Here is a 20,954-nt window from a genome sequence, read left to right as displayed (position 1 = left end):
GGCAGCATTAAGTCTTTGAACAAGATCCTGAACGTCGGCTTTCCACGACAGGTTAGAATCCATCTGAACACCTAGTAATTTGAAATGTTCGTTTTCACTAATCATATGTTCATTCTGTGAAATTAAAACGTCAGGTTTTGTTGAATTGTGTGTTACAAACTGTAAAAACTGAGCCTTAGTATGATTTTGCGTTACTTTATTTTCCACAAGCCATGAACTAGGTCATGAACGGCACTATTTGAAACCGAGCCAATGTTGGACACAACATCCTTTACTACCAAGCTAGTGTTATCAGCAAACATAAATGTTTTAGAGTTGTCCATAGTACTATATACCATGTCATTTATATAAATAAAGAACAGGAGTGTCCTCTACATTGATCCCTGGGGCACCCTCTCCCTCCATTTGCCCATTTGACTGTACCCCACTCAGACCCCACATCACAGCCTTCCTCAACACTGTAAATAATAATGACCTTCTGCTGTCTGTTGCCAAAATAAGAGGTGAACCAATTGTGAGCTACTCCCCATGTTCCGTAATGGTCCAACTTCTGGAGCAATATTTTGTCATAAACACAATCAAAGGCCTTAGTCAAATGAAAAAAATGCCTAGCGTTCGAAACCTTTTATTTATCCCATCCGATACCTCACAGAGGAAAGAGAATATAGCATTTTCAGTTGTTAAACGACTTCTAAAGCCGAACTGTACATTTGATAGCAAATCGTGTGATTTAAAATGATCAATTATCCTTACATACACAACCTTTTCAATAACTTTAGCTAACACTGATGGAATAGAAATAGGTCTAAAATTTTATCCGTTTCTCCCTTTTTTACAAAACTGGCTTTACTACTGAGTACTTTAATCTTTCAGAAAACTGACTTTAATGGAAAAATTACAGATATGGTTAAATACAGGGCTAACATGTTCAGCATAGTAATATTCCGCTAGGCACTCCATCATATCCAAGAGAGTCCTTAGCCTTCAGTGATTTAGTTATTGACTCAATCTCCCCCTTATCTCTATCCCAGAGGAGTATTCCAAATTTCAATCTCGGAAAGGCAATTGCCAAGAAAGTTATATGATTCCCTGTAGAAACTAAATTTTTATTTAATTCACCGGCAACGCTCAGAAAAAGGTTGTTAAATACTGTACATATATCTGATTTATCAGTAACAAAAAGTTTTTTTAATACGAACTGACTTTATATCGTCGACCATGTGCTGCTGACCAGACACTTCCTTCACAACTGACCATATGTCTTTAATTTTATCCTGTAAATTAGCTATTCTATTTGTATACCACATACTCTTTACATTTCTAATAACATTTTTAAGCACCTTACAGTATCGTTTGTAATGGGCTACGGTAGCTCGATTGTGATTGCTTCTAACATTTTGATATAATTCCCGCTTTTTTCTATATGATATCCTTATCCCTCTAGTCAGCCAGTCACCCACGCGACCTTTTACTGCTAGTAACGCGTTTAGAACTTTCTCATGGGAAGTAACTCTCGAAGAGAATGAGAAATGTGTTAAGGAAAGCATTATATTTGTCATCTGTGTTACCGGCTCTATGAACATCCTGCCACTCTTGTTCCTTGACGAGGTTTAGGAAACTCTCTTTTTGCTGTTGGATTAACTTTCCTACGTAGTTTGTTATTATATACAACGTTTGTTTGCTAAGACACATAGTTCACGGAATATGTCATAAATTTTGAGCTGCGTGGAACTGAAACTGCAGGGTGAAATTCGTTAGAGGTTGTACAAATAGAAGTGAAATATATTTGACGTGCATGTATGTGGGAAAAGCGAAGAGTAAAAAGTTCATCGCAATCACCTAGAACGATTTCGACCAAATTTGGTAAACATATTAGTTAGAATCTGGAAAGACACAATGCGAGGATTAGAACCACCAGGGTGGTTCGGATGAAAAAGTGGGGAGAGAATAGGGGTAGGAGATGTATAAATAAAGAGGGGGAAGGATGAGATGTACATAGAGAGGTAGGCAAGAGGAGATGGAGAGAGAGAAAGCAGGAAGGAGAGGTAGGAGGAGGAACTGATCATAAAAAGGGAAGAGGAGAAGAGGTACAGAGAGGGGGACGAAGAGATTGGCAGAGAGGGATGGGAGGAGAAGCTGGGATAATAGAAGGATGGAATACAAAAAAAATACTCAGCCACTTTTATTTACAAAAATTGTCTAACCAAAGTTACACCGCGTGGCGAAGATACTTTAGTATATTGGTATGAAAAGACACACCTGCAAATTTCCGCATGAGCACAGAGTTTTAACTGCATTGCAAAATCTTTTTTAGCACCGAGGACATGGCTTGATCGTCTTAAACTTTTTTTTATACGGGATGTTTAAACAACTGCCGCCTATTCGTCCAGGGCGCAGATATAATAAAACTTGTTAAAGACCAGTAAACGCATACCTGATGTATGATGTATGTGGGCACTTCTGTCTTGCTATAGACCTCCGTCTATGAACACTATAGGAGCGCTCGATGCGATTACAAGTCATTCTTACACACCCCCACGCCTCCTTTTCAAAGAACCACACCTGGCTACCCACAGAGATAGACCTATGCAAGCGACACCTGCTCCTGTAACGTGTACAAATAGTCTATGGGTGTGGAATACACCAACGCCTTTAAGTATCCCTACAGCCAGCAATAGCAGGGATTAAGGCGAGGTGAAGAAATGCCATCCTATTCGACGTTCTCGATCAATCCATCGTTCATTAAACGTTTCAGTTAGTTGATTTCGCACTAGACGTAGAAAATCGAGTTGTTTGCCGTCGTGCAAGACAAATTCGTTGCCTTTCTACAAGGTAAAGTTTTCTAATAGCACGGTTGATTTTCAACTCAGAAAACTGGAGAATAACAGCACCCATCAAATTGTTAGTGCAACAATACATACGGAATGGCTAACATAGAGAGACAGTTATGCTATGTTTGAAAACAGCACAACTGCTAGAAGACAACCAGTACGGAATGTGCAAGAGAAGTCAACAGCAACATAACCGACAACTTAGTGTTTACTGTTTTGGACGCAACTGAAATGTCCCTAACTCAACAAATGTTGTTTCTGGAGATACGTGCAGGGTGGGCGAAAAATAATGGCCCTAATAATATTTCATGCACCTTAACGTGGACAACGCAACTTACATCACCAGGCACAGATCATGTATTATGATTTGCCTGTCATAAGGTGCATAAAATATTTTGCGATCGGGATTTATTTTTCCCAACCTCTAAAAAGAACTTTTTCCAATTTTTTAAAGAATAGGCTATGGGTGACTCCTTTTTAACATATTTATATAATTATGTACAGGCCGCTCGTTACTGGATCCTGTCACTTCACAGCACTGGTACACACTGCTGCTATCAGACATTCACAGTGAACGTCTGTAATCTACTGCAGCTGACAACCTACAAAATCTGGACTGTTTTCCACGCCGAAGGTTGAGGGTCAGCAGAAAAATACATTGAAGCTCCAAAGAAACTGGTATAGGAATGCGTATTCAAACACACAGATATGTAAACAGACAGAATACGGCGCTGCAGTCGGCAACACCTATATAAGACAACAATGGTCTGGCGCAGCTGTTACATCAGTTACTGCTGCTACAATAGCAGGTTACCAAAATTTAAGTGAGCTTGAAGGTGGTTTTATAATAGCCGCACGACCGACATCGCTGCGGCCGGAAAAAGATCCTGAAAGAACGAGTCAAACGACGACTGAAGGGAAGCGTTCAGTGTGACGTAAGTGTAAACATTCCACAAATTGCTGCAGATTTCAGTGCTGGACCATCAAATAGTGTCATCATGCGAAACATTCAGTGAAACATAATCTATATGGGCTTTTAAAGCCGAAGGCCCACTCGACGACTGCAAGGCACAAAGCTCTATACATGGCGGGGTCCGTCAACACCGACATTGAACTGCTGGTGACTGGGAAACTTGTTGTCTGGTCGGACGAGTCTCGTTTCAAACTTTTCAAGTTGGTGGAAGCTCTGTAATGGTACGGAGCGTGTGCAGTTGGAGTGATATGGGACTCCTGATATGTCTAGCTACGACAGGTGACACGTACGTAAGCATGCTCTCTGTTCACCTGGATCCATTAATGTCCACTGTGCATTTCGATGGAACTGGGCAATTCCAGCAGGTCAATGCAACACCAACAACCCCAGAATTGCTACAGAGTGGCTCCAGAAACACTTTTCGGAGTTAAAACACTTCCGCTGGCCACCAAACCCTCCAGACATGAAAATTATTGAGCATATCTGGGATGCCTTGCAACGTTTTGTTCACAAGAGAGCTCATCCTCTCGTACTCTTGCGGATTTATGGACAGCGCTGCAGGATTCATGGTGTCAGTTCCCTCCAGCACTACTTCAGACACTAGCTAATCCACGCAACGTCGTGTTGCGACACTTCTGCGTGCTCGCGAAGGCCTTACGTGATATTAGCCAGATGTACCAGCTTGTGGCTCTTTTGTATACGACACTATAGTAAATATTGAAAGGTAGTGATTGTAAAATCGAAAACAAGCAAAGCAGGGAACTACAGATGGAAAACACTCGATAATCACGAAATCGTTAATTATATTGGTAAAACTGTGAAATAGAAAAATACTGTTAAGCAGTCTTTAAAAATGGTCGGTTCAAGGTCCATTTGTTTCTGACGGCAGGCTGACGTCAAGAATAGAATCATTTATCCCCCCAAACGGTAGAAATGTACACTCCTGGAAATGGAAAAAAGAACACATTGACACCGGTGTGTCAGACCCACTATACTTGCTCCGGACACTGCGAGAGGGCTGTACAAGCAATGATCACACGCACAGCACAGCGGACACACCAGGAACCGCGGTGTTGGCCGTCGAATGGCGCTAGCTGCGCAGCATTTGTGCACCGCCGCCGTCAGTGTCAGCCAGTTTGCCATGGCATACGGAGGGACGAATGGAGACGTGTCGTCTTCAGCGATGAGAGTCGCTTCTGCCTTGGTGCCAATGATGGTCGTATGCGTGTTTGGAGCCGTGCAGGTGAGCGCCACAATCAGGACTGCATACGACCGAGGCACACAGGACCAACACCCGGCATCATGGTGTGGGGAGCGATCTCCTACACTGGCCGTACACCTCTGGTGATCGTCGAGGGGACACTGAATAGTGCACGGTACATCCAAACCGTCATCGAAACCAACGTTCTACCATTCCTAGACCGGCAAGGGAACTTGCTGTTCCAACAGGACAATGCACGTCCGCATGTATCCCGTGCCACCCAACGTGTTCTAGAAAGTGTAAGTCAACTACCCTGGCCAGCAAGATCTCCGGATCTGTCCCCCATTGAGCATGTTTGGGACTGGATGAAGCGTCGTCTCACGCGGTCTGCACGTCCAGCACGAACGCTGGTCCAACTGAGGCGCCAGGTGGAAATGGCATGGCAAGCCGTTCCACAGGACTACATCCAGCATTTCTACGATCGTCTCCATAGGAGAATAGCACCCTGCATTGCTGCGAAAGGTGGGTATACACTGTACTAGTGCCGACATTGTGCATGCTCTGTTGCCTGTGTCTATGTGCGTGTGGTTCTGTCAGTGTGATCATGTGATGTATCTGACCCCAGGAATGTGTCAATAAAGTTTCCCCTTCCTGGGACAATGAATTCACGGTGTTCTTATTTCAATTTCCAGGAGTGTATGATTCAACCACCGTCTTGGGCGTCACCTGGGAAGCAGCATAGCTGTAGGAAGGCCGCGGTACCCGCATGGCTTTCCAGCCCATTGCTCTGACAGCGAGGTAGATGACCAAACTGTTTTAGGCGTGAATGAAGTACAGGAGTTAGGAGTGGCCGTGTATAGACGTCTGCCATCGAACAACCGATATTTCATAACGTCTGCACACATAGCTCTTCACAACACAAAAATCTGTATTTCATGTAGTGTTTTACTTTTACTTTGATATGCAACTTGCTTAATTTCATTCAGTAATTGTGAATGAAATGCAAAATTTCCGTGCAGCCCATAAGCCACGCAAGGAAATGTGCCAAAATTGACACAATTAACGTAGTGGGATCCCTTGTTAGATTTAATGTTCCACTGCAAACTAATTTCTGCCAGTATTGAGAAAATTCACGGAAATGTTGATGAGAAGGTAGCTACGAGGTGTAAATATATCTGCCCAGAACTCCCCTTGCCTCTTCGCCCATCCTCCTTCCCCCCTTCCAACTTCTCGACACGACGGGTACCGGCACCGTGCCAAGAACCTACTAGCTGGCCTCCATCCGCGCCACAGGGGCAAACAATGGATCAGCTGTTGCTGCTACGGCATCCTGACGTAACGTATATCACTGGGCAGTAGTGCCAAACAGATCGCAGTTGTCCCCTTGGGAGCGCCGGTATCTGCTACCCGCTATTCGCTGCCCGCTACTTGCTCCGGGCCGCCGCTCGGCGCGTGGCCCAGTTTTTGTAATACGTCACGGCGGCGGCGGTAGTACGCAGTGTGGCCACCAGCTGGCCGCCCATTGACAGCGCCGAAACAATAACAGCGCAGACGCGGACACGTGCCTGCCACGTGGCGCCCGCCGCCGAGTCAGTACTCTCGCGTTCAGATACACTTAAGGCGTCCGTTGTAGCAGCGAACACTAACTTCATTCACATGTAGCTTTCAGATCCGATTTACATAAACCGATTTCTCAATAAGTCTATTAATTGATCATGTAAACTCTCTCATATTGACTGCAGAAAATCTGTTGCAGTTGGCGGATTTCCTCTTCTGTCGTCTAGTCTTCTATCTTTCAGACATGAGGCATCTTCCTGTTACGTCTTCACAAAATTTATGTCCATCAGCTGTTTTCCCGTTGTACTCCAGCATTACCTTCGCTAGTCTTTCATCTCTTATTTTGTTCACAGGCTGTTCCCAACTGTCTGTGTATTCAGTTGGTTCCTCATTAATAGCCTTAAATGTAGCTCGTTAAGATGTTTTCATTTCTGATTGGATCTCTTCTTGTGAACCTCTCGTTCTCATTAGAAATCTCGACTCTGCTGGTTGTATTTCGGTACATTCTTTATTTTTATTTTTCCAATAGAAATAGAATTGCCATAATTTTAACACTTTAATTCTTTTATCTTTAGGGTTTTATGGCTAAATGTGTATTGTCTCACGTGTTACTTGAAATTTATGCAGCTTTTAACCTATACCATTGCCAAAAACATAATTCGGTTTACAATTCTGATATGTAAAATGCGGCATCTGTTCAATTATTTTTTCGTTAGTTACTGTTTTAGACAGTATTAGGTACTTACCTTGCAAGGAAGAATATATGCCGCGCGTGTCTGGTTCAGCCAACGTACGGTAGTGCTAACTGGAGGTCATCTCTACTTTCTCCCATTATTTCTGTGTCACATGCCAATAGTAATGAAAATAGATTAATGGCTTTATCTGCTCAAATTCCTCCAAGATAAATCTTAGAAAGAGTTGCCGAAAGAGAATTCAGCTGTCTTACTCCTTGACTGAATTTTATTTCCTTCCTTTTTATTTTTCCTGTTTGCATGAGGAGTTTTCTTTCACGGTACAAGCAGTACAAGCATTTGATTGCTCTTATCTGATGTGGTAGGAACCCACTGTCACACATCATTGCCTCTAATTTATATTTATCAACCCAGTACAAGTTTTTTTTTTAAAAAAAACTGTGACAGCAATATGAGTTTCAAAATTTTCTCATCCAGAATCAGTATTTGCTCCCATGCAAACACTCCCGATTTTTAAGGTTAAAGTCTCTCGTACACTATCAACATCTAGTGACAAAGCAACCGCTACTTCTGTTTACAGTAATTTGAATGTGGCTTTATTCATCCTGCAGTTTGCTACCTATTACAAGCATTTTAAAGGTTAGAGTAGAATAATCTTTCACCTGTGATAACTTCTCACTTTCAACCACAATGCGCGTAATTTACATGGGTTAGAAAAACAGTTCCGAATGCATTAATGCTTGTGGATAATTTGTTATAAACTCTCTTCTTGTTCAGTCTCCAACTCATCCTTTCTGATAATCTCACTTCATGGTGCACACGTTATCGGAAATTTGATTTGTAGTCGCCGTTCGTGTAAAACAACTGATACACGTTTCCATACGACGTATTAGTACAAACACCGAAACTCTGGATCTGTTTTCTGCTGTCGCATTTGCGTGTTAGGCTCTGAATCGCTTTTACAAGCCTAGGCACCATACAGGGATAATGGATCCTTCGCAAACACAAAGGCAGAGGTTGCACAGTATATGAAACATTCCGTATACCGGTATAAAGAAAATTTTAAAAAAATGTTTCTTATTGGTTTACCTACAGGATGATAATTATTGAACTATATGAAGTAAAGTCGTCAAAAGTTCTGAACGGTTTGCCTCAGGGCCTTCAAACTGCACGATTTTCTGCGGGACACGATGGGAATTAGTATGCACATGCATGCTTGTGTTTAGCGACGAAGTCAACTTACGTTTGGATGGGTTAGTTCGTAAGCAAAGTTGGTGCATTTGGGGGCTGAGACACCGCATTTCGTGATGGAGAAGACTCTTAGCCCTCAACGGGTGACTGTGTGCTGTTCAATTCCTTGATGGAACGGTGACTACTGAACGTTACGTGATGGTTTTGGAAGATTATCTCATTCCCATTCTCCAAAGTGACCCTGATTTCGACAAGATGTGGTTCATGCAAGACGGAGCACGAGAGTGTTTGATGTCCTGCAGGAGCACTCTGGGGACCGCATTCTGGCTCTGGGGCACCCAGAAGCCACTGGCATGGTCCTCGATTGGCCGCCATATTCTCCGGATATGAACTCATCCGACTCCTTTTTGTGAGGCTATATTAAAGACAATGTTTACAGTAATAGTCCCAAAACAATTGCTGAGCTGAACACAGCCATTTAGGTGGTCGTCGACGGCATCGATGTTCCGACACTTAGCGGGTTATGCAGAATTTCGCTATTCATCTGCGCCTACACCGCCAATTTTGGCAGCCATATCGAACATCTCATAACCTCAATCCGAATATCTGCAGTGACATTTACATGTTCAATAATGTGGATGTACGACGTAGTTTATAACTGATTTACGTTTTACTCGTGTAGTTTAGCAGTTGTCACCCTGAATTTTCACAGTCATTAATGTGTAAGTCTATACCGATGAGCTAGACTAGCTGCTGAAATGCGTATCGGTCAATCGTTGGAATGCAGTGCAGCAGTGACTTTGCGTTGCTTTCCATGGTAAGTTTTCGGAAACATATGGGATCAGACACGTGACACAATTCCCATTACGTGCTGGCGGTTTGTGGGGTCGGAGCTGGCGTCCTGTAGCATACCAGATGTGATCCACCGAGTTGAGATCATACGAATTTTTTGACCAAGACACGAACTTGAGTTAACTATTATGCTCCTTAAACCACTGTAGCAAGGTTCTGGCCTTGCGACAAGAACAGTTATCCTACTGCTAGATGCCATTGCATTCAGGGAAGACATCAAGCATGTGTAAGGAGGAGAAATGCGTATCATCACGTTTCCAACTTTGATAAAGGTCGGATTGTAGCCTATCGCGATTGCGGTTTATCGTATCGTGACATCGCTGCTCGCGTTGGTCGAGATCCAATGACTGTTAGCAGAATATGGAATCAGTGGGTTCAGGAGGGTAATACGGAACGCCGTGCTGGATCCCAACGGCCTCGTATCACTAGCAGTCGAGATGACAAGCATCTTATCCGCATGGCTGTAATGGATCGCGCACCAACGTCTCGATCCCTGAGTCAACAAATGGGGACGTTTGCAAGACAACAACCATCTGCAAGAACAGTTCAACGACGTTGGCAGCAGCATGGACTATCAGCTCTGAGACCATGGCTGCGGTTACCCTTGATGCTGCATCACAGACAGGAGCGCCTGCGATGGTGTACTCAACGACGAACCTTGGTGCACGAATGGCAAAACGTCATTTTTGCGGATGAATCCAGGTTCTGTTTACAGCATCGTGATGGTCGCATCCGTGTTTGGCGACATCGTGGTGAACGCACATTGGAAGAGTGTATTCATCATCGACCTACTGGCGTATCACGCAGCGTGATGGTATGGGTGCCATTGGTTACACGTCTCGCTCACCTCTTGTCCGCATTGGCGGTACTTTGAACGTTACATTTCAGATGTGTTACGACCCGTGGCTCTACCCTTCATTCGATCCCTGGGAAACCCTACATTTCAGCAGGATGAAGCACGACCTCATGTTGCTGGTCCTGTACGGGCCTCTCTGGATGCAGAAAATGTTTGACAGCTGCCCTGGCCAGCACGTTCTCCAGATCTCTTACCAACTGAAATCGTCTGGTCAATGGTGACCAAGCAAATGGCTCGTCACAATACGCAAGTCACTACTCTTGATGAACTGTGGAATAATGTTGAAGCTGCATGGGCGGCTGTACCTGTACGGGCCATCCAAGCTCTGTTTGACTCAATGCCCAGGCGTATCAAGGCCGTTATTAAAGCCAGAAGTGGTTGTTCTGCGTACTGATTTCTCAAGATCTGTGCACCCAAATTGCGTGAAAATGTAATCACATGTCAGTTCTTGTATAGTATATTTGTCCAATAAATACCCGTTTATCATCTGCACTTCTTCTTGATGTAGCAATTTTAATGGCCAGTAGTGTAGTTAACAACTCTCGTGGTGCCTCCGATTACTACCACAGTGTCCTTACAAGCACAAGTAAAAGTCCCCCACAGCATAACAGCGCCGCTATTCAGCTTGCGTCCATGGCGTGGTGCGTGTTTAGAGCAGTCGTTCGCTAGAATGACGGCCATCGTTCTGTTGTAACAAGAAACGCTACTCCTCCAGCCAGGAGAGATGTTTACATTTATAGAGGGTCCAGTGTCGATGATTTTGTGTCCACTGCAACCCTAACTGAAGTTGTAGTGGAAGAACATGGGAACATTGCTGTGAATCACCGTGTTGAACAGTATGTTGAGTGCTTGAAGCACTTGCGCCTGCACTAGCTTTGCCCTATGCTGTCAGATCTGCCACATACCTCCTTCCGTTTTGCTTCAGAGAGCGCAGAAGATTTCGACTTCCTCGTTTTGTGCTCATGCGTGGCTGTTCAGTACGTTGTCGCCGGTTCGTGTATCGACCTCCTTCAAACATATTGCATCAAGTGATCAGCCCATCACTCCTGCCGTTTCCGGAAGTCTCGTTCCAAGATACCGGGCAAACCAAATGGTTCAAATGGCTCTGAGCACTATGGGACTCAACTGCTGTGGTTATCAGTCCCCTAGAACTTAGAACTACTTAAACCTAACTAACCTAAGGACATCACACACATTCATGCCCGAGGCAGGATTCGAACCTGCGACCGTAGCAGTCGCACGGTTCCGGACTGCGCGCCTAGAACCGCGAGGCCACCGCGTGCGTCTCTGCTGCACTTATGTACTTTCTTTACAGTGCCAGCAGGTGATATGAAATTAAGCTGCGAATAGTAATTATACTTTTTTGGCTCATCGGTGTAGTTATTTCTCGAGAGATTTCGACGTATTAACCCAAGCTTTCCAGCTTACGTTACAAGGTCTTACGATCTCACAACTGCTGCACTTGAATACATACAAGTGAAAGTGTTACTTCAGTAGCGCCTTCCATGTACGCCTCACTGATATGCTATGTGTCCCTTTTGAATTCGTCATTCCTCCCTCAAAAACCTGCCCAACTGACTCCACCAAGAGGTGTCCTACTCTAACTGCTCGCCCGTCAGAGGATCCGTACCTAAACACTGGAAAGTTGCATAGGTCACACCCATACACAAGAAAGGAAATCGATGTTTAACCTTCAGTTATAGACACATACCAGTGATATCGACTTGCGGTATAATTGTGGAATATATACTGTTTTCCAACATTATGAAATAGCTCGAAGAAAGCGATGAATTGAAATATAACTAGCACGCATTCAGAAAATATCTTTCTTGTGAAACACAGCTGACTTTTTCTTCACACAGAGTAATGAGTGCTATCGACAGCGGATCTCAAGATGATAACATGTTTCTAGATTTGCAGAAGGCGTTTTACACCTTCCTCACAAGCAGTTTCTAACCAAAGTATGTGCCTATGAAGTATTGTCTCAGTCGTGCGACTGTATTCGTGATGTCCTGTCAGAAAGGTGACAGTTTGCAGTAACTGACGGGAAGATACGTAGTGAAACCGAAGTGATATGTGTGGTTCATCAAGAATGTGTTATAGGCCCTATGCTGCTCTTAATATACGTAATAACGACTTAGGAAGCAAGCCGAGTAAATCTCTTGCACTTTTTGCGTATGATGCTGTCACCCCAAGATCACAATGAATTGTAGCATGATTTATGCGGGATGTGTGATGGTGGGAAAATGACAATTCACCCCATGAAATTTTGCATGTGCTAAAAATTCCTTTAAATTTCATTCTGACGATAAATTATAAGAATTTAAAGGTTGTCTATATAACGAAATACCTAGGAATGACAGTTACATTCAACTTAAAATGGAACTATCACATGGGAAACATTCGGGGAAGGCAACACACAGTCATATGCGATCCTTACAATATCGTATTGACGGAGAACATCGGTCAAGCTAAAAAGAAAAGAGCAACTCTCATTGTACTGTCACAAAATAGGTGAGGCGGTATCACGGACATTCTAGGCGCGCAGTCCGGAACCGTGGGACTGCTACGGTCGCAGGTTCGAATCCTGCCTCGGGCATGGATGTGTGTGATGTCCTTAGGTTAGTTAGGTTTAAGTAGTTCTAAGTTCTAGGGGACTGATGACCACAGCAGTTGAGTCCCATAGTGCTCAGAGCCATTTGAACCATTTTGAACCATCACGGACATTATAAGCTCTAATTAAAAGAGAGGGGCTTTTCATTGCTTCAAAATATTTATGCAAAATTTCAATCACTATATTTCTCCTCCCAATAACAAAATATTTTGGTGAGTCCCATCGATATTGGGTGAAATGGTAGTCTTAATAAAACAAGAGAAATTAGAGCTCTCACTGAAAGATTTAGGCGTTGGTTTTTTCCCATGTGCTATCCGTAACTGGAACGGTAGAAAAACAGAGTGAAGGTGCTTCCGTGATGCCCTAACAAAAAATTAAGTGGGAATTGCAGAGTAGTTGTGCGCCATTTTGCATCACCCTCTGGCAAGCTTAAGCCATGGGCTGTCCCGTGACACACGTCCGTGGTGACTGCCTGGTAGATCACCATGTGAGATCGGCGCTTATCGATGGCATCTAGCGGCGACTCATAGTGTGCAGCCTGGGAGAGAAGGACTACAAAAACACATTATTATGTTAGACCGAGTAACTCTTATCAGTATGACAGCAGATCTGTGCCTCCAAGAAACCCGAAACATGTAGTATCCTCTGACAGTGTGCCACTCTTGTTGAGTCGGACGACATGTGAATAAATTAGTAATGTAAGGGTGGAGCTCCTACATGGCCTCATCGACGTGGTAACCATCTCAAAAGTTCTACTGTCGCCTACGTGTTCGTTAGTTGCTAATCGCGGAATGTGGGGCCTGATGCTATCCGTACGTGTGGATAGGATTGCTCACTAATACAGTGGCCCCGCGGAGATAGATAGTGGGCGAACAGGCGACGGAGGATAGCGCTTTCAAGGGCAGAGGGGGGGGGGGGGGGATGAGGGAAGTATCAAGACAAGATCTCACCAAGTGAAAAGAAAAAAAAAACTTCTGCAACAGTCTGGCCGGGATGTAAGACCAGTAGCGGTTTCCTTGCTATCTTTGACAGATCACGCAAGGGTGAGGTTGTTGTTAGTTTTGGGCATCGTGCAATGCTCTGTACGGTTTTCATAGCTTAGGTCGTCATAAACAGTGTCAGTCCGTCCAAGCTGGAGTACTGTTGGGCTGGGCACTTGCGAGTCTTCTGAACCAGCTGAAATGTCTGTACCTTAAAAAGCCAAATGGTCGATTGGTCATAACAGTATTATTGGGTGTTTTAATCTATAACAGTGTATCCAGAATGAGATTTTCACTCTGCAGCGGAGTGTGCGCTGATATGAAACTTCCTGGCAGATTAAAACTGTGTGCCCGACCTAGACTCGAACTCGGGACCTTTGCCTTTCGCGGGCAAGTGCTCTACCATCTTTTTTTTTTTTTTTTTTTTTTTTTTAGGAAGGGAAAAATAAACATGTGCTCCGATTTGTAATGAAAATAGAATGAACATAGTATTTATGAGTTCTAGGCTGCCGTTGCGCAATATAAGAAAAGAAAGGAAATGTCTTCTTGAGGTGCACAAAAGACTATCACATCATTGTCGAAAGGAAAGTTGCTCCGCTGCTCTGCGAGAGAAGGAAAATGTTGAGAGAAAATGGGAAGGAAAAAAAATGCCTTCTGCATTGTTGAGCATCTGAATAGTATCTTAAAATTCCGGCAAGAAATAAAGTCCCAGGAAGCAAATAGGATTCAGACATCCAGGCAACTGGCAACCTCTACTATCCAAATATTGTATTTGAAGCATTTAACCGTTGATTATGATTTTCAGCATATTTCCAAATATCCTCCTGTAGTCACAATGTTGGCTTATTGTAAAGTGTTCAATTTCTATGTAAGAATAATAGTCTAGAAAAGTAGCATGCCTATTCTGCATAATAAACGATGCTGTGTGGCCCATGATCCACGTTATAGCGTTGTTTTTTGCTCGTGGATACCTCAGTTTTTGTGGCTGAGTGATCTCTAAAAGTTCTACACCACTGGGCGTTGTACGGTCTATCACTGACAATCGTTGACGAAGAAATGTTGTAATTTCTTCTGCATGTCCGCAAGTGAACCTATGAAGCAGCGTATCGACTCTTCCGCATGCGTCACAGTTGGGCGTTGGTTGAAGGCCTATTTTATGTAGCTTTTCATTCGTTGCTACTTTATCGTTGACTGTGAGATACCAGTCTGCTATGACGCGTGATGGTAACATGTCGTTGTGCACATTCCGCCATATTATACTCCAATGTGTATGTGGATATTTTTCTTCGAGACGATTCCTGTGGTTTGTTGTCATGAGAAGGTCATAAAGCTTCCTGTTCGTCAGGCTTCCGGTATCGACGATGTTGTGTCGAATGTAGCTCATTTCCATGTAGTATAGCCGCACATGTCAGTAAGAAAGTGGAATTCCGGCGATGTTAACGGTGAGGTTTCCACCGCTGAATGAGGTTTCTGATGAGACTGGTCCTCCGGGTACGAAACTCCTTCCTGATGCGATTTAGGAGCAGGGTGACACATTTTTTGTGTACTTTAATGAGGTTAAGGCCACCTTTGGACGAAGGTAAGGTTAAGGTATCGAACTGAACTTTGAAAATATGCCCCCTAAAAATAAACCAACATAACGCTTGTTGTATACTCTTGGCAAGGTGGTCGGAGATTGGAAGAATTTGCGCCAAATAATTCATCTTGCTAGTAATGGCGATCTCGATGGTCTTTACTTTCTGTAGTATGTTCAAGTCACGGTCGGAGTGAAGCATCAAAGCAGCACGTAATTTATGAAGCATGTGTGACCAGTTCTTCGTCAGGAATTTGTCTGGTTTGGCTTCAAAAGTAACACCGAGGGTTGTGTGAGAATCCTTTACCTTGCACCAGGTAACATGGGATATGTCTCCGATACCGCCACCGATTTGCAAAACTGTGGTTTTAGTTCTATTGAGTATTGCTCCTGAAAGAAACGTGAATGTTTGTAGAAGAGTTGCTGCTGACAGAAGTTGTTGCGATGATGACACAGTTACGCATATATCGTCAGCATACGCAATGCATGGGATAGTGACAGACTCGACGCTAAGCCCGATCCCGCTATGCACTAAGTTGTTCAGGAGCGGCTCTACTGCAATGGCGTACAAAATCATTGAGAGAGGACATCCTTGGCGGATGGACTGCTCGATGGAAACTTCTTTTGTAAAATGGCCATTAATGAGAATCCGTGAAGAGGCGTTTGTAGTAAGTTTGCGAATTAATTCTATGAGATGAGGTCCAAATCCTAGTTTCTTCATGCTTTGAAAGAGGAAATCATGACGTACACGGTCATAAGCCTTCTCAAAATCTAGAAAGATCAGAGCGCCCTGTCCTTTAGTTTCAGCATATGAACAGATGATGTCCCTCAAAACGCAGGCAGCTGAGATTGCACTTCGACCTTGCACTGCACTGTACTGGTAACTGCCTAAAACCTTGTACATAACGGTTTGCATCCTTAGCTTAATCGATCTGGTGACGATTTTGAAGTCGGCATTCAGGAGTGTGATGGGTCGCATGTTTTCAACCTTCCTGCTGTTCCCTTTTTTCGGTAAGGGCAGGATGATACCTTCCGTAAATGCCTTGGGTATGACTTCCAGGTGCCAGAGTTCATTCGCTATCTCGAGGAGTGTCGGACCGAGGACGTTCCAGTATCGCTGGTAAAACTCAGCGCTGAGACCATCAGGTCCTGGTGATTTCCCTTTCTTTGCATTGTGAACCGCCAGTCGGATTTCGTCCTGTGTGAAAACAGATTCCAACTTTGCATTATCCTGTTGTGACAAGCGACAGCTCAAGGTCCTAAGAAAATCCTCGCACGAGTGTTCATCAACGAGTTGCTTCTTGTAAAGTTGACTATAATAGTCGTAGACGTGCGAGATGATGTCACGTTGGTTCGTGATGGCATTCTCAGCGTCATCAACGACGGCTTCAATCAACATGGCTTTACACCGTTTCGTCGTTCTCAGGATGTGATACAGAGAGGCCCGTTCTTCGGCGGCAACGTCCTTAGGGTGGGCTCGCACGATGATGCCATGCATGCGTTGGCGTTGTATCGCCGTGATTTTCGCTTTATATCGTTTGATCTTTACGTCGATGTCTCGAGAAGGATTGTTAGTGCGACTGTACAGTTCTCTCAAACAGCGATAATAAAATTCAATAGTCTGTTTCTGCCAAAAGCTTTTTTGTCGGGCGTAGCTCATGACGGTCAGGCGTAATTTAGGCTTAGCACACTGAATCTACCACTGTAGAACGCTAGCGTAGCGACGTCGGTGCCGCTGGAGCTGTTGCCACGTTAAGTTCACCTCCTCTTCAAGTTGGGCATCCTGCAGAAGGCTGACATTCAATTTCCAGTAGCCCTTCCCGCGGTAAATTGGTTGGCGGTGTAGGTTGAGGTAACACTGATATGCACAATGGTCGGAGATATTGACAGGAGCTATGTCACAGTTCACAGTGTGTCGCTGGAGTGCATCGGACACATAGATCCTATCCAGCCGACTGGCAGAATGACTGGTTACGAAGGTGTACGCTACCCGTTCACCGTGCAGTTGTTCCCATGTATCGTGAAGACGCATGCCATGAATTAAATGTTCAAGTTCGAGACATCTGTTCGCGTTAGGAGTTTCGTCTCTGTCGTTGAGCACACAACTGAAGTCACCACCAAGGATGAGATGTTCACGATAACCGCTAAGAAGAATGGGAACCTCGGTTTTATAAAATTTTGAACGATCTCTCTTATGAGTGCTACCTGAGGGGGCGTACACGTTAACAATCTGCACACCATTCACTCGAAGAGAAATGCCACGACCACTGGGCAGCCGCTGCACATCCGTAAAGGGTATACCGTCGCGCAGAAGGATGGCAGTGCCTACAGCATCCTGAAGATTGATGTTATCAATAAGAACGTAACCGGGCACTTCTAAGACTGCGACTACCTCCTATAGCAGGGCAATGTCAACGCTGGTACCATACAAGAAATCATTTAGCGAACGGAGTTTCACCGCACTTTGAATTCTATTGACGTTAAGTGTGGTAATGTTGTAGGTTTGGCTGTCACGCATGATGGTTCAGAGGACAATGAGCTGTGAGTTTCGCATCGTCCTTCTCTCCGGCTTTGTACCAAACTCGTTGGTAACGTTAGGAGTATGAAACGAAATGTCAGCACCAATAATGGACCAGGGAGGGGAAGGTCGCAGCGCGATGGTCATGCGCGAGAGCAGCTACTGCTGCATCTCCTCGTTCTGCTGCCACCACGGCTCATTGCTGTCGGGGTGCTGCGCGGTGCGCGCGCCGCCCTGCCCGCCACCGCCGGTTGAGTCTGTCAACGTGGTCGCATCCGCCTGGCCACCACGCGGGGCTGCGACTGACGTCAGCGAGTTCCTGCGAGATCGCTGCTGCAGCTGCTCGCTGCTCTGCTCGCTCTTCCTCTTGGCCGTTACGGTGCTCTGATCCCTTTCAGCGCTCAGTAGTGCCTTCAGGTGTTTGGTTTGTTCACGAATGCGTTCTTGCCTCGCGGTGTCCTCGCAGCGCACGGGGCAAGAAGATTGAGGTTCAGTCTCGCTGCCACTTTGTGACATGTGCACGGGTCCTAAATCTTTCGACTTTTCCTCTTTGCTACTATTCCCTTTGCTTCTCCTTCGGCGGCCTTTCTTCGTGTCTGCTACAGTCTCTACCGATAGGGGTGGTTCAGGCAAACTGATGTGCACCCGCTCCTGTATCTCACACGGCTTAGTTTCAGAGGTGGCTTGCGCATCGTTGGTATCCAGCGGTAACTGCCCCGGTGAAGATGACGGTGCCGAATCGACGTCCGTCCTACTGCGAATGTCTTTGGCACTGCATTCCACCTGAACTGGCACCTCCGCCTCGCTGACATGTTCCGGCTGCTGGGGTGGTGGTACAGTCCCCGCGACCACCTCACTCAATAGTGGTACTAGCTTTTCACTACCGTCTGCAGGACGCTCCCGTGGAAGTTGAAATGGACGTCTACGTGTACAGTTCATCCGCAGATGTTCAGTTGAATGGCAGATCGAACAGGTAGGGGGTTGACCAATGTAAGTTACCTGTGCACGACAGCCGCCAATGGCAACATACGAAGGTATATGCTTTTTCAAGTCCACACGTACACTGCGCACCCCGCTGTTAACTTGGTAGCGATAGGCACTCGACTATTTTTCATTAGTAACTGACAAAACAGCGCCGTACAGTGACAGAGAACGTGCAATCAGATCATTAGGGCACTCAGGTGGCACATTAAATACCCTGACGGTTCTTACTCCGTATCCCGAAGGCACGAATGGACATTACTAATACTGCCATCATTATGACGGAATGGTCTCACACCAACATGCTCCTCAGCGAATTTCTCATAAGTGTCACTCGAAATAAATTTGATAAATAACGAGTACTGCACAAAGTCCAACTGGAATGTGTCGACTATATCTTCAGGCAATTTCAAATCCTCAAAGATCCACTCATGAATTTCAAACGCCGTCGGTCGCAAGGCAGCGCGATCGAAAACACACTGAACGCTGTTCGCTCTGTTAATTGTCGACATCGTACTTACAACAGTTATACAGAAACAAACGTTAACAGCGCTCGCACACGCTGCTCAGCTCTCCACCTCAGCACTGCTCGCGACGTAAACACTGGCCCGCGCTACCGCCCGTCACCGCGCGATGTGCACTGGGGCAAGTGCTCTACCATCTGAGCTACTGAAGCACGACTCACGCCCGGTACTCACAGCTTTACTTCTGCCAGTATCCGTCTCCTACCTTCCAAACTTTACAGAAGCTCTCCTGCGAACAATGCAGAACTAGCACTCCTGAAAGAAAGGATATTGCGGAGACATGGCTTAGCCACAGCCTGGAGGATGTTTCCAGAATGAGATTTTCACTCTGCAGCGGAGTGTGCGCTGATATGAAACTTCCTGGCAGATTAAAACTGTGTGCCCGACCGAAACTCGAACTCGGGACCTTTGCCTTTCGCGGGCAAGTGCGCTACTATCTGAGCTACCGAAGCACGACTCACGCCCGGTACTCACAGTGTACTTTTTTTTTAGTTTAATAAATACACCAGCAACCATAACAGCCTTCTACGCGATCCCCCCTCCAACCCTCGCTTCCTTCACACTGTTTTAAGAAAAGCTAGTTCTTCATGCATGTCAACGTTTAGCGGGAAAAACGCCTCCTGAACTATGTGTCGTAGAATGATACAATTTTGCCTGTACATTCAGCGGTACATGTGGACACTGTCTGAACAATGTGTTGCTAATATGCTAATACAATTAGTAGCATTAATAAACTAAAAGATCATGCCCACTCTATCAGTTTTACTACATGAACAGTGAAAGGTAGTAAGCGATAAACTGTTTCTTTTCATTATTTTGTGGGAATAGTGAACGAGAAAAAGTTGCTAAAAGTTTGAATATATGTTCAAAGTTTCTTGAAAATCGCTAACTGCTTTCACTCTCAAATACTGAATGAGTATAATCTCAGTAAATTGCATGTAGTAAGGTGCGCTATCTCAAGACAATATACACAAGTTATAAAATATATATCTCACTGTGTTCAGCTTTTAACCTACGTTTGTCCCACTTAATGAGTAGATCGTGATAGCATTTTAAATTTTTAAATTCGGCCAATAGTTAAATGAAACATCGAAAATCAAGTATTTGTTGCCACTGGAAGCCCTTGGATAGGTAACATGCAACGGAGTCTGTAACCATTTTTGCCGTTTAGTGATATAGGCATCCTTTGCATACTATGAAAATTGTATGTATGCATCTATGAAGAGGTATTTATGTCAAAAAGATTTCCTCCTAAACTACTCAATCAATTTCATCCGAACTTGGTACACATATCACTTACTAAAACTGGAATGAACTACTGTGGGTGTAAGAAGCACCTCGCTGTCTGGGAGATGGGAGTGAGAAAGTATCGAAAGTTCACAACGCGCAAATAGCGTGACCAGTTTTTGAGAAACGAGAGCACTTTGTAATTTGCAACGAACCTTACATATAATTTCAAAAATTTACGAGACTTTTTCTCGCTGGCAGCCCTCCTCCCTCCACAAGACGATAAAACGGAGAAGGTTTATCACTGTTCAAGCAGTAAAACTTCTGCATCAGACGCGACGTTTTGATTTATTACTTCATCCCTACCTACTCTACGTCGTTAGC

Source organism: Schistocerca gregaria, chromosome 1, assembly GCF_023897955.1.
Source record: "Schistocerca gregaria isolate iqSchGreg1 chromosome 1, iqSchGreg1.2, whole genome shotgun sequence".
In the NCBI taxonomy this organism is placed as follows: domain Eukaryota; kingdom Metazoa; phylum Arthropoda; class Insecta; order Orthoptera; family Acrididae; genus Schistocerca; species Schistocerca gregaria.
The sequence above is the reverse complement of the archived record's forward strand: the minus strand, read 5'-3'. Positions refer to the sequence as shown.